Consider the following 14,719-nt stretch of genomic DNA (forward strand, 5'->3'; position numbering starts at 1 on the left):
AGGTAGGACCCCTATCCCAGCACAAGTAGGACCCCTATCCCAGCACAAGTAGGACCCCTATCCCAGCGCAGGTAGGACCCCTATGCCAGCTCGGGTAGTACCCCTATCCCAGCACAGGTAAGACCCCTATCCCAGCTCGGGTAGGGCCCCAATCCCAGCACAGGTAGGACCCCTATCCCAGCACAAGTAGGACCCCTATCCCAGCGCAGGTAGGACCCCTATTCCAGGGCAGGTAAGACCCCTATTCCAGCTCGGGTAGGGCCCCAATCCCAGCACAGGTAGGACCCCTATCCCAGCACAAGTAGGACCCCTATCCCAGCACAGGTAGGACCCCTATCCCAGCGCAGGTAGGACCCCTATCCCAGCGCAGGTAAGACCCCTATCCCAGCACAGGTAGGACTCCTATCTCAGCACAGGTAGGACCCCTATCCCAGCATAGGCAGCACTGGGCCCCTGAGGTTTAAGGAATATCTGGGCTTTTGATGTCGGCACCCACAGAACCTACAGCAGCAATACATCATTTGGATCACACCATGGGCTATAAGTCCAGAGAGCCACCCTCTACCCCGACACACACACACACACACACACATACAGACCCCCCACACACAGTGATACACAGTCCCCCCACACACAGACACCCCCCCCCCCCACACACACACACACCCACCCCACCAAACACACTCATACGCAGACCTACACACACACAAGACCCACACACACAATAAATTACAACAACAAAAAGGCTAATACATCAGGGACTCCACTTCCCGGGATTTTTCCTTGATAGTGGCCCTGTGATCTGACAGTGTTCTCTTGTGCAGAGAGAGAGTGTGTGTGGTTTAAAGAGATGAGACATCAGAGAGACAGAGAGAGAGAGAGCAGGAGAGGTGGGAGGCTGGGGGGAGGGGGTGAAGCGAGGAGCTTGAACGACCACATGAGATGAAGAGTCTACATCTGACAAGTTCAGAGAAACAGAAGGGAGTAAACAGAGTTTAAAGGACCTTATGAGGGGCACAGCACCCCAAAATTACTGTAGGACAGAAAACACACATAAAAGAGACACCCACTCAACAAAGTAAAGCACATGACACTTTTTGATACTGTAAAGCCCCAGACATATGCTCTAGTTGATTAATGATGCTTTAAAATGGTAGTGCGTTGCAACATGTAGCCTAATATTAAGAAAGGATTATATTTCCTTCAAACATTCCCAGTTGTAGCTCCAACTAGATACTGGTTTAAAATTCACTGGGCGTAAATAAAACATGTCAAGTAGTCTTTACCTTAATAAATGAGCAGGCCTTACATAACACCAGTTTCTGCACTAGTATTTCTGAGCAGTGACTTCAACCATCCTGACATCCTTAAAAGACTTCTAGCAAGATCGTCTGCATAAGTCACTTCCATAATGGTGGCCCAGCCTTTTAAAAATGAGTACTTTTAATGTAGAACATACCACACTAATCCTGACACATGCACTACATTTCCTGCGGTAATACTGAAAACCACAATCATTCTCTTTTCCATTATTAAAAACTACATCAAGACGGCATGATATATTGGGCCTGTGCTATCCAAAAGAAAAAAATTTCATCTTAAACTGCACACTCAGGCTCTAGATATTTATTGTTCTTTTGTGTGCTGTGCAACAGAGAACATGTTTAATTCATGGCCTAGATCACCCTCATAAACAAACTGGCGCATAATTACTTCTGTATCAATGCCTGGCTGTGGCTATTCCCGTAGGGCGTGAAAATGACAGAACTGAAACCCTGTAGAGCCGGCATCTCAAACTCAAATCCGAGAGCATCACTGTGACTGCTGCTTTTCGATGTGTTGCTGCACTTAAATATAAGTACTGAATTTAAGTCGCTGACTGGGTAAAGAGTCTGCACACCTTGTTTCCGAGGCCTACACTGGCTGCTGATTGAAAGGAAATCACACAAACCAGCAGAGACTGCGTCCCTCCGGGGCTGGAGTTTGAGACCCCTGGTACAGAGTGTGAAAATAACGGAATGGAAACCCTTGATGGATTCTGTTTTTCAGAGTAAAATTAACTGGGGGTTTGAGACTATTCCTCTCATGTCTGCATGATATATGGAGCACTCCAAACGGAGTTCAGTTCTCCGCTCCAGCTGTTCGTCACATCTTATGGATGTGAACGGGAAGAATTTTTGCACAGGGGTTGGACAAAATAATGGTAACCGCACATGAAAGAGTACTTTAATTTTGAAGTAACTAAATCACAATTACAAAGGCAGATCCACAGGGGAGTCATATTAAGCTGAATGGCAATTAGCAGTGTGTGTCAGTTATAAAAGAGGCCTGACAATCAGCACTTTGATATGCGAGTTTCCAAAGCAACGAGTTCCAAAGAGACCAAATTGTCAGCGCACGAATTGCAGGTGCATCAGTCAAAAAAACAGAAAAATCATTACATGTGACAAGGGGAACAGTGTTGAAAATGATGACAACATATGCCAAACACAAACAAATTGTGTCAGCACAGACGAACAGTAGTTGCAAACTGAAGCTCGCCAACAGGGACAGACGGGCACTTCACAGGATAGTTAGTAAATGACCACAAGCATTACCACGTAATTTAACCAATGCCTCTGTGACCCAGTCTCAAAGAAAACTATGTTGTGTGCTTCGCAGAGCCAGTGTTTATGGGAGGGCCACCATTCAAAAACTGCTTGTGTCCGAGGCCAATGCAGACAGAGGCATCAGCTGGTCAAAGAATCACAAAACCTATATCCTGACTAAGCCATGGGAAATACAATATGCGGGTACAAACACAACTGCAATACAAGTCTTGGAAAGTCTTCTGAGCAATTATTTCTAATTAGCTGGAAAAGCTTCCATAAATAAACTCATTTAGCTGTAGATGTACCCAGTAGGGGCTTGGTTTGTGTTGCAGGGATTGAATGCTTTTTTATTGCAATTTAATTTTAATGTACTGTAATCTCTCCCACATTGTACGGTCCTTGTTATTAGCATCAGCATTTGTGTTCAGCCACTGCTTTCTACTTGATTCCAGTAGTACCGTGCATGCTCTCATGGGGTATTGTCTCGGGAACTTACATTGATTAGTAATTAAATTAAGCTCTTGTAGGTGACAGTAATGAGGTCAAGCCTTGATAAGACCACAGTGCCCTTCAAAGGAACCAGCAACAAGCACCAGGCCAAGCATTAGATCTCAATGAACCAGGACTAAACCAGGGGGGAGTAGGTCTCACTGAACCAGGAATGAACCAGGAGATGACCCCAGCGTTGGTGACCCCTTCTCCTGGTGCTTGCCTTGGGCAGACATGTCAGAGACGGACACCTCCAGACAGCTGCCTCCCCTCCGCCTGGAGTAGCCAACCTAATTTAGCGCAGGATGGGCGGAGACAGTTTGTTTACAGATCCTATTACTCTGATGCAGCAAGATCTAAATTAGCCACCCCGCGCTAATCACTCCAGAGCCCCGTGGAGACATCCTACCTTCAGCAGCAGGTGGAGCCCATGTTTGGTTTGGGAGGCAGGGTCTGGGCCTTCTGAGGCCGGGCTATCAGGCATCCAGGGCCAGGGCTGGAGTGGACGATGGGAAGTCTTAGCACCCTGACCCAGGGGGAGAACCGAACGTTCCTAAAAGCACTCTGGGGAATCTGGAATCTGTGAAACCCCAGCTCCAAACGCATTTCCCCATTAGTTACACTGGCACTTCATTTTTAACTATTAAAATCCTATTCAAAATCATTATAGACATTTGGGAGAGCAAGTGGTCAAACTTGGGTTTGTTTAAATTTTCAGTTTGTTTTGTGGAAATGTGATTAGTGATGAGTTCAGTTCCCCAAAGTGACATTCTAGTGTTATAAATATCTGTAGTGTGTGTTAGCTATGTGCAGTGTTATCAGTTATCACTGTGGTCAGTACAGTATGTTCGGTATGTTGGCCAGAGGCTGTTAAAAGTCTCTACATATAATGTAATGTTCTGAAACATTGCTGAAACAAATCACAGAAAGGGAGCAAACAACTGCAGCATAAACATGGTATAGCCTAGTTTGCGCCTTTCCACACATTAAAAATCATGTGATATTTCAAATCCCTGTATTTCAGATCTTCACACCTCAGATAAGCGTTTGCAATGAGCCTGCAACTCCAGTCTAGCGTTAAGATATTTTTAATCGCTGTGTTCAATTGTCCAAGTCACAAGATTTTCTATACTTCCCATTGTTATTTTTAGTCATCATTCTTGTTTTTTTTTTATATTATGAAAGAGACTTAAGACTGGCATAACTGAATAATGTAGCCTCACTGAAGAATTTTGGATTGCATCTGAGCACGTCTGGCTCATGAGTTACTGATAACTCTTTAAAAGGGGATTTGTGCCCCTTACAGTGCAGTATGCGGGGGCTCCCCTGTGCAGTCATTATTTGCAGTGTTCAAACCATTTCAGCGCTTCTCTATGATCGCGCCCGTCTCCGCTCCCAGAACTGCCCTCATTCCTCACCAGTGTGACGGCTCACCGTGGGTCACCACACAGGGGAGCGAAATCTCTCGCTGTACCGACGGCTCCAACAAAACACAGCACACACCGCGGCCAAAGGAAACCAATGCCCCAATGCACTTCCAACCACATCTCTTCATTCGGAAAAGCTTGGGGACTCGATTTCAAAAGTGCTATGGGCTGCTTCTGTAGATTTCTCAAAAAAGGTTGGCTTTTGTGCATTGAGCATTTTTTCCTGAGGAGCTAGTTGGAAAGAAGGTGTTGCTTTTGCCAGGAAAACATTTGGATAGTTCTCCATTTTGAATGAGGAGCTGCTTATTTAAATTCTTAGTTCTGCCAGTGTGCATGTCCAATCAGAGTGGTTACATTTGTAGTGGTTGTGGATGAAATAAAAGCTGGGAGGCTGCATAGCTATGTACTGACAGTGAACAAAAAATGGGAGCACATTAGTGTCCCTGCAGTGTAGGGCTCTCGTGGTTCTATAATGGACTGTGGTGTATTTTACTGCCATGGTTTAGAAGCACTCATGCCCTTAGAAGGCAAGATCAGTGTCAGTCAGCACATAATGGCGCTCGTACTGAGTGATGATCTTCGCCACATGTTAAAGTATTTTTTTCTTGCAGGGATGATTTTATTTCCACATGACATTGCCGCCATCCACATAGCACAAGCAGTCCCCTGATGGTTTGAGGAGCATGAAGCCGATATTATTCATATTTCATGGGCTTCTCAGTCACTGCATTTGAGCTCATATGCGGGATATATTTGAACAGCGAGATGGGACAGTTGATTGACTTTGTGGTAGGGTAATGGTGTGGTATACCTCCTGCAGAATTGGAGATGCTAGCACACACAGGCTGTACTGTCCACAAGGTACATACTCAACACCGTTGTAAGAATCCCCTCAGATACACCAAACAGCGGAAGTCTTACCCGGTGGAACTGAAAATGTGATTCATTTAATGATACCCTTTTCTGTGTTCACATAGAAGGAGACAGCAAATGATCCGCCAGTGGTGTGGTTCCATATGGCCATCTATCCTGGTAGATGCAGACATGCCTCTGGAGTGTGTAGCCTGCATAGACACAATTGTATATCTTGCTACGACACTAGTGCATAGGCAAGTGTTTCGTAAGCGCCCACTATACCACACCACCAAAAAGACCAACTTGTTCCCCATGACATCGGCTTCCCAACAATACAAAACATAATTACACTGTATTATGGAAAACCTATGGTTTACATAATGCTGATCCAATAGTATGTTTTACAACTGAGCATTGTCACTTTATCAAAAAATGCTGACTCCCTGTCAGCACAGTAAACACAGTCTGCTTTCCTTTGGGGGTCTGATAAGGGGCACACTTCTGTAAACCACCCTACAGCATCCTGAGGGACTACATGGCCATCTCCAGTTTCTGTTCCCTACCTGTGTGTGGATATTTTTGGAGACTTTAACTGATAAAGCTAATGCGGCTGATGCTGTAGGAAGTGGGCCTCCTGGCACATTCCTTGCAAAGGTCAGACATTTTCTTCAGCTAAAAGTACTAGCAAGAAGACATAATGGCCATTAATAAGAGAAAGCTAAAATATCTATACAGACTTATTTTTTCTATAATTTAGTTCAGCTCCCTACAGGCTAAACTGGCTAATAAGCAGCGACAGTTGCACCTATGCCTGAATGAGCTGAAGCTGGATGCATCTGTCCCTCTTTGAGAGCGTGGATCACACTGTCAACGCCTCGCGCTCTAGATATTTAAGTTGTTGGAAATCAGCACGTGAACATCCCTGGATTCATCACTGCAGTGCCTGGCAGCAAGTGAGGCCAATGCACTAATTAGCACAAGCAGATGTTTGCGGTATAGACCCACCATAAAAACTAGCTCCGCAAATTTTCTGTTATAGTTCATGTTTGCTAAACCCACATCCCCAACAGTGGTCACCTTTAATCAACACCGAGGACCACTGTTCATATAACTGCCAGAGGTTTCTAAAACCATTCAGGAAAACTTTTTTTAAGGTTGCTTTGGAATCGTGCGGCCTGTTTCATCTCCAGAACTGGGAGTTGTTTAGAAAAGCAATTATGTGCAAAATGTGTGAGATAAAAACACAATAGCCTCTGCGCAATCAAAATTAGATACAATTTCCTGTACCCAATCAAAATTAGACACAATAGCCGGTACCCAATCAAAATTACATTCACACACAACCACCCCCACCCTGACCTAGACAAAAATATCACACGCAGGTATTTAGACATTAATACACATAAATAATTATTCTCCCGTTGTTTTTCAGATATGTCTTTGTTCTAGGCAGCCCCGTAATATAGATTCCCCACGGGGGAAGGATCTGGGGAAATGAGGCGTATAAAATTCAATCCAACCCCAAGTGTGTAATAAATGAAATCTAAATATAGTTATAATAGCAAAGAGTACCATGCAGATGTTTGTGTTACACAGCGTACTTCATACATGCAACATAGACACACACAGACATGACCTGTCCAGTAACAGCATCACATAGCCCAAGTGATTCATGGTCTTATAACACTGGAGAGGTTGCCAGCATTGATTAGGCTAATCTTTTAACAAAGAATCTGTACAGTAATAATGCAATTACTTAAAAGACATAGTTATCTTTTGTTCTGCAATTCCTGTGTAACTCAAATCTGTGTAAAAGACACGCTCTGAACTTTTCATTCTCATGTTTTCATACTTTGCAAAATGAGACTTTGTTAATGCCAAATCCTCTGCAATCAATTAAGATACATCATTTCAATTTCATGACATTAATCATAATGTTGTTATGTAGCCTATAACTCACTTAAAATAAGATTTTTATTAATGCAGTACTTTAAAAAGAACCCCCCTCTGGTTTACTGGAATCTTAGTATCTGTTAGCACGATGGCATGTTTTATTCAGTTTTTATCACAGAGAGAAACACAGGAAACCTTTAGTCATAGCTAATTCAGTGCAGTCCCATGGCAACAGTGGATCCTGTTTATGATGTCAACATCACTGGCATCAACATCACTCAGGGTCCAAGCAGGACCATCCTTTCTGCTCAAACACGGTTAGGAGAGCAAATTATACCAATTGATGAGCATATGTGAATAAAAACAAGTTTGTATGCATTTGCATGTGAAAGTTAAATTTGTATGTGCATTGACCCCAGACGTTAATGTGTACTGATGCTCATAAAATGTGCCAGCTGGAACCACTGAAGGCCGACTGTGGGTCTGTCGGCCTGTGTGCACGTCTGTGGTTCTTTGGGTCTGAGGTTCTGCAGGTCTGTGGTTCTACCACTTCACCCCACCACACTGCAGCTTCAGCTCTGTGAACATACACAGCAGCAGCTCTCGGCCCAAAAGAAACACAAGACTGGACCTGACGAGGCGCTGTCTGTTCATCAGCATTCCCAACGAATGCAATGGATGCCCGCCTTTCTGAGCTACAGGAAGAGTGCTAAAATGTTCTGTAGGAGACAGCAGATGGTGGGGATTATTCTAGACTAAAATACCCTGCGATCCTTTGAGGGAAGCCAGCAACATAAATCGCAACAAAACTCCATCTGCTAGAAATGCCCGTAAAAGAGGGAAGAAGCATCAAAATGGGAAACATGGCGTAAAATCTATAAATAATTGTGATTTTATCTCAGCTCCGATGTGCTGATATGGAAAGTCATTCATTACCAAAACAAATAAGCAGACTCGCTGCTATAGGCAGAGACATTATGCATGTATTGTAACTGAGTTGCATGGACTGATGGAATATTAATGAAATAGCTAAGGGGTAGCAGCGATTCCCATGACAGCCATTATAAATGTCCACAAAGTGAATCCATTGCAACAGCAATCTTTCAGCTTAAAGACAGGAGCCAAGCTATTGTGACAGTACTGATCTTCCTATATCCCACATTTTCACATGAAAAACATGATCCCCACATGGAGGTTGTTGGGGTACGCACGGCATACATTTGAGGGCACACACATGCACGCTACACGCACACATACGCACATACACACAAAACATGCGCATGTAACACACACATGGATGTACACACGCAGGCCATGCACACTCTACATGCATACACACACACACACACACACAATCATGCACACAAGCACACACATACACACTTATACCACGCATATGAACAAAGGCACATACACACACACATACACATTTATGCATGCAGGCACACAAACACACACACACACATCCTCCACCTCCTCATTCAGCCTAAAGCAGTCTCTCATACTTAGAGTATGTGCATGAAATTTTGTCTCCTGGGGACACCAGAATTTACTGAGAGTCTAGAAGTATTCGTGGGCCATTTATTATGTGATTTTTTTTTAAATAATATAAATCACACAAAAACATATTTTGCTCTGATATCAAAAATGTTTAACTAATCACTCCAGTGCTCTGCTGGTCACTACCGTGGCAATGAAAACCAAGATTCACTGTAAAATATCTAAAACAGACAGGTGTGTTAGAGCTGACAGGTGTAGGGGTCTTAGGTTTTATAGCTGCAGTTAATCTCCACAACCTACCCCAAGACGTCTTGCCCTGTCTTTTTCTGAAAACCTGTGTCAAATTCATTCATGCATACATCCTGTAGACATACGCACACACGCGTGTGAGCTGACACATGCCACACTCCCTTCGTTATCCATCAACATGGGGAAGGTCAGAGAACGCACAGATGAAATGAGACAAAAGGTTGTCAACTTTCATAAATCAGACAATAGCTTTACGAAAAAAAAAACATCAGAACACCTGAAAATACATATGTCCACTATTAGGTCAATAACTGAGAAGCTTTAAACAACTGGAACTGTGTTGACCCTACCGGGAAGAAGACACAAGTGCACCTTGTCCCCACACACGGCGAGAAGGATGCTCTGAGAGCCAAAACGTTCCCAGAGGAATACAAAGATACTAAGACAAACAGTTGAGGGACAACATCTGACAGGGAACTCCACAGCAGCTGGGGTATGAAAATGGCAGGATGGCAAATTGCTAGGCCTGTTTTTTAAAGTAACATTACAGCTAAAGACCATTAAGTTTTGAGGCAGCCGTAATAAATGTTCAGATCTTGAACAAGCCAGAAGACAGTTAACTCTCCTCGAGAAATGAGATGCACCTAGTACATAGGTCTACATCTCTTCTTTTTCCTCAGCGAAAGTAATTCATCATCACCATTAGAAGACATTGACTCCATATTTTCCTTTTTCTTGGTGTTAAATTTTATTTTTTCACACAAGAAAAAGAAAAACGCATTGCTGTTGGTGTGACTGGTTCCAGTTCTTTTTTTTGCTTCGGCTTTGGTGTGCAAAGATCTTTAAACTGGGTCGTCATTGCATCTTCCTGCAGGACAATGATCCAAACATCCAAGTCCACAAAACAGTGTTAACTGACCACAGAATCAAGCTTTTGCCATGGCTACCCCAGTCCCTGACCTAAACCCCATTGAGAACCTGTGGGGAGAGCTGAAGAGGAGAGTCCACAAGGCAAGACCAAGGAATCTGCATGAACGAATGGTCTCGTATCCCTTGCCATGCTTTCTCTCAACCAATCGAACATTACAGTGCATGACTCAGAGCTGTTGTCTTGGCAAAGGGAGGGAACACAAAGTACTAATTGCAGGGGTGCCAGTAATTGTGGCCCATGTCTTTCTCAGAATGCAATGATTTTGGGTTTAAAAAAAATTCTCTGGGCAATGGTATCAAAATAATATTATAGAATTTACACATGCTGATCTGCAAAGAAAACATTTGATAACCAATAAAGTTAAATTTAAGCAGCATCCTTTGCTCATACTAATTAAGGGTGTCAATACTCCCGGAAGCCACTATATTTGCTCTTTAACATAGTCTACAACAGATTGTTTTATAGGTACAGTAAGGTAATTTTTCAGATTTCAGATAGGCTATATACAATCCAATTACTGTAAGTTCTATGTTCATATTTTGATTAATTTGATGCAAAACAATGAGCTGATTGCAACCATGGCTACAGCTGTTGACCAGCTATGATAAATAACAAACATTATTAATTTATGTGATAAATAAACTCACAGATTTAATGAAAGAAAGTCTAATTAAAGGAATCTTATTCATACAGTTACTAGCAAGATCTTTACATGGCTTTTGCTGATATGTATGGCAAGAGCCCCTTCTGTCCCAAAAAATACAAAACCCCCAAACCTTGTGTGCATGTGCATGTGTGTGTGCGTGTGCATGTGCGTGTGTGTGTGCATGTGTGTGTGTGTGTGTGCAAATAACAAATTGCTGACTACAAAGAATTTTGATTGACCTGTTCAAAATATGGTCAAAAAATTCTATTTTGCGACCCTTCAATCTCAGGACCTGAATACAGTCTTCAGCTGTCAGTCATGCACAGCAATGCACAGTAATTATGCAGCATCGCAGAACTGCAAGGGTATGTGTGTGTGCGTGCCTATATGTGTGTGTGTGTGTGTGTGTGTGTGTCTGTGTGTGTGTGTGCGTGCCTGCGTTCATGCATATGTGTGTGTGTGACCTGGTACACAGTATGTTGGCGGGATTGTTTTTGTTTAAAAGCACAATATTTACTGAGGGTATCACACAACAGGAAGGTAAAGCAGGTAAAGCAGTATTACAAACAGACTCATTTGATCTCTCTGGTGCACCCCAGTGTTTGTTTATAGCAAACATGAATGCACCCTGTTTATTTCATGTAGCAAAGCACTGCCACAATCCATGCATTGATTTTTTTTTCTCCAGAAAAAATGCCAGCAGATATTGAATTAAAAACTTCCCCTGGTACGGGTTGTGCTGTAATTATAGAACATAGATCCAGGCTCTCAGTAACCTCAAAAATGCAGATTGCAAACCAGGATCAAGCTTTGCTTTAACAGCTAAAGACAGCAGCAACCAAACAGATCAAGTGAGTCAATCATAGCATCGACTGATCTCTGCAAACTGCCAATAGAATGAGAAGAACTGTCGTCATGACAATTGGGTGCGATTGACCATATCAGCTGAACCTCCAGGCTTCCTGTGTTGATACTGTGCAGCAATATGAAAATTAAGTTACGTAACTCCCACACCCTTCTGAAATTTTATTAAACTACAGTAATAAAAGTAATAAAATCATTCATGTGTTTCAGGCACCAGCTGAGTTATTGAGCAAAATAATAATTGAGTAACAAGCTAATTGCTAAATTTGACAACAAATTGGCTGTTCAATCCTAGAAAAGACCAACATGCAAAGATGAATGCAGTGAAGTCACTGAATGCAGTATGACTAGGCAGCCACAAACTATAAATGATCTTTAATGCATTCCCTAAATAGCCTCATCAGCTGAACACAGCTTGCTTCCTCATGTAAAAAAAGGTCTTTAACTTTAAGATCTTGGTCAGAGCGGATTTCTGGCCGAAGGAGGATGGGCTTCCCTCTTGACTCTGGTCACTCCCAAGGTTTCTTCCCACAAGCTGTCCAAGGAGCTTTTCTGGAGAAGTCCTGTACAAGTAATATTTTACTTGATCTTGTGACTGTTGTCTGTGATGGGAGGATGAGACAGTAACGTCCTTCACCCATTAAGTCACTCACAAGCCCGAGTAGCACAGCTGTTAAACAGGGTGTAGAGTTTAACGCTCACTAGGGTTATTTTGTTCTTGTTTGTTTAAATTAGTTTCATGTCTATCAGGGTAGTTGACAAGTTGTCACTTCTTGCACTTGCTGTCTCTCTGGAGACAATACTGTCCTCCGGTAGGGAATCACCACACTTCAATCCCTGATCTTTGCACTTATGCATCCATTGTAATCACTCTGGATATGAGCATCTGCTATGCCAGTAAAGTAAAAAAAAGTAGTACACTTTTTGTTTATTCTTCTTGTTCTGATAATAATAATAATAATAATAATAATAATAATAATAATAATAATAATAATATTAATAATAATAATAATAATAATAATAATAATAATAATAATATTAGGCCTATATTATTCCTAGAAGTAATAAATAAATAATCAAGTTCCAGGATATTTTCCAAAGCCAATATTCCAAAATTTTACCTGTTGTCCTATTATTTTGTTTTAATTCACATTAATTGTCATTACTTTCTAATGTATGTGGAAAACATGACTTTCCCGGAAAGTAAAATGATTGAATTAAAATGTGATGGCCCAGATAAGTGTCTGTCTGCTAATGTATTCATCACAATAATAATATTCAAATTCTTTCTTTTAAATGATGCTGCAGCAGCTGCAGCACTGAGCACAAGGTTGCACATGGTGGGGAAGCTGTGAAAACATGCATTTATAATCTTTACTCCAGAATGCCTGCAAAACCTCTCATCTTCCCCGGGCTCACATATATTCTCTTTAGGGCTGAATCTTCAGCCTTAGCCACATTATGGCCCCCACCACCTGCTTCTTAGAAAACACCCGTCCAGCCCATCCAAAACAATGCTGCCATCTTCTAAACTGGCCATTGAACTTTCAGGGACCTATTTTCATTGTGTCTGCACACGTGTACACAGTCAAAGAGCAACCGTGAAACTCTAGCAGTAAAGCAAGGCTCTGGAAAATTACGGCGTGTCCAACCCAATTTCGGTAATTTGGTGACTCCAGGCTGTAGCGCACCTGCAGTGCAGTTGTAAAAGAATCTGGTTTAAGAGGAAAAAATTACCCGTGAGTGTGGTGGAGGTATGCTTTCATCGTGGCCAATCAGATTGGCCGCTTTCTTCTACTTTAATACTACCTTGTCATGACCATAAGTGAACTGGCCATTTTGTCATGGCTGATATACTGATCCTGGAGATAAAGAGTCATCACATGTGCATTTATGGCACTCCTATTTTCATAATTTTGAAAAATAAACTGTTTGATATAAAAATACAAGTTGTTGTGGTACACGCGAAAAAGCCATTGTCATATTCAAAGAATGAAAAACATGCTATTAATCTGTATGATTGCAAAAACAGTGCAGTGCAAAATGTTCCTTTTTATCCACATTTCATACACACTGCATTGTTACGGGAAATATATTTCACTTTGCTTGTATAATACTGAGCTTGAAAAGGGCAAGGAGGAATATAAAAACTTCATACCTGACTTGAAAATAATGAAAGTGATGGAAAATCTACTGAAACACTTAAAGAGGGACAGAACTTTAAGCTCAGTCAATCATATTAAGTGTCATAGCATCCACACTCTCTAAGCCTGTGTAAATGGATGTACACAATTGTTAGCCTCAAATATGTGAAGGAACACACAAATAAGGGCCCAATTCTGTGGCCCCCAAAACAGTAGCCTATATTCATTGCAATAATTGATAGCGTGGAGATTAGTTCTTCATTAAAAAAAAAATCATTCACAAATTCTGCGTTCAAAGATGCCATTTTCCTTCCCTGTTCTGATGTAGAGGACGTTGAAAGCGTCTCAGGATTTCCTCTAATAACAGCTCTTTCCTGGCTAAAGAGGCTGTCTTTCAGTGCCATAGAAACGCAGTCATTCCATCAGACATCAAGGGGGGGAAAAAGCACTCAGCCCCAAAGTCACCACTCCTTTCCTGAGCTGCCGCTGAATCGCGCGAATGTGAAGCGTACCGACATGTTCCCCATCACCAAGCGCAGTGACAGAACTGAAATATGGAAAAATTACCTGCCTATTCCCTCCCCGTTTACTGAGTAATGCAGGTATTCAGGGAAAGTGTGTATACGTGCGTGTGCGTGAATGCATGCGCACTTGCGTGTGTGTTTGCACGTGAGTGTACATATATGTGTAGATGCATGCATGCTCACACACGTGTGTTTAGGTGTGTGTGTGGAGGGGGAGGTGGGAAAAGGACTTATCCATATTAATTAATTCAAATGAAAGAATGAAAAAACAGGGGTTCTCTTCTCTGCATACTGACATAACTGAGGTCTAAATTCTGCTCCCGCCTCTAAAAGGATCCTCGACCACACAGCAGCTTTAAAATGTGGGATGCATTCTCCCAATATTTTAAGATTTTTATCTATTTTCATGTTGAGGAGGTGAATTATTACCAAGTGCACTAACAGCATGCGCTGTTAAAAAAAAAAATCCAGTTGCCATGGAGACAGCGCAGCACAACGACTATTACCTCACTAAACTGCAAGTGCGAGTCACTGAAATGTATCAAAATATATATGAGCTTGCTGACTTTACTGTTCTGCTTTCCTTTGTTCATTTATTTTTGGATT

At 42.1% G+C, this 14,719-nt stretch overlaps 1 protein-coding gene across 2 annotated transcripts in view; it reads right to left on the reverse strand.

The window, feature by feature from the left end:
• Positions 1 to 14,719, reverse strand: part of igsf11 (immunoglobulin superfamily member 11) — an 86,292-nt gene that overhangs the window by 54,840 nt on the left and 16,733 nt on the right. The gene's annotated exons all lie outside the window — the stretch shown is intronic.

Source organism: Anguilla rostrata, chromosome 12, assembly GCF_018555375.3.
Source record: "Anguilla rostrata isolate EN2019 chromosome 12, ASM1855537v3, whole genome shotgun sequence".
NCBI classification, from domain to species: Eukaryota; Metazoa; Chordata; class Actinopteri; order Anguilliformes; family Anguillidae; genus Anguilla; species Anguilla rostrata.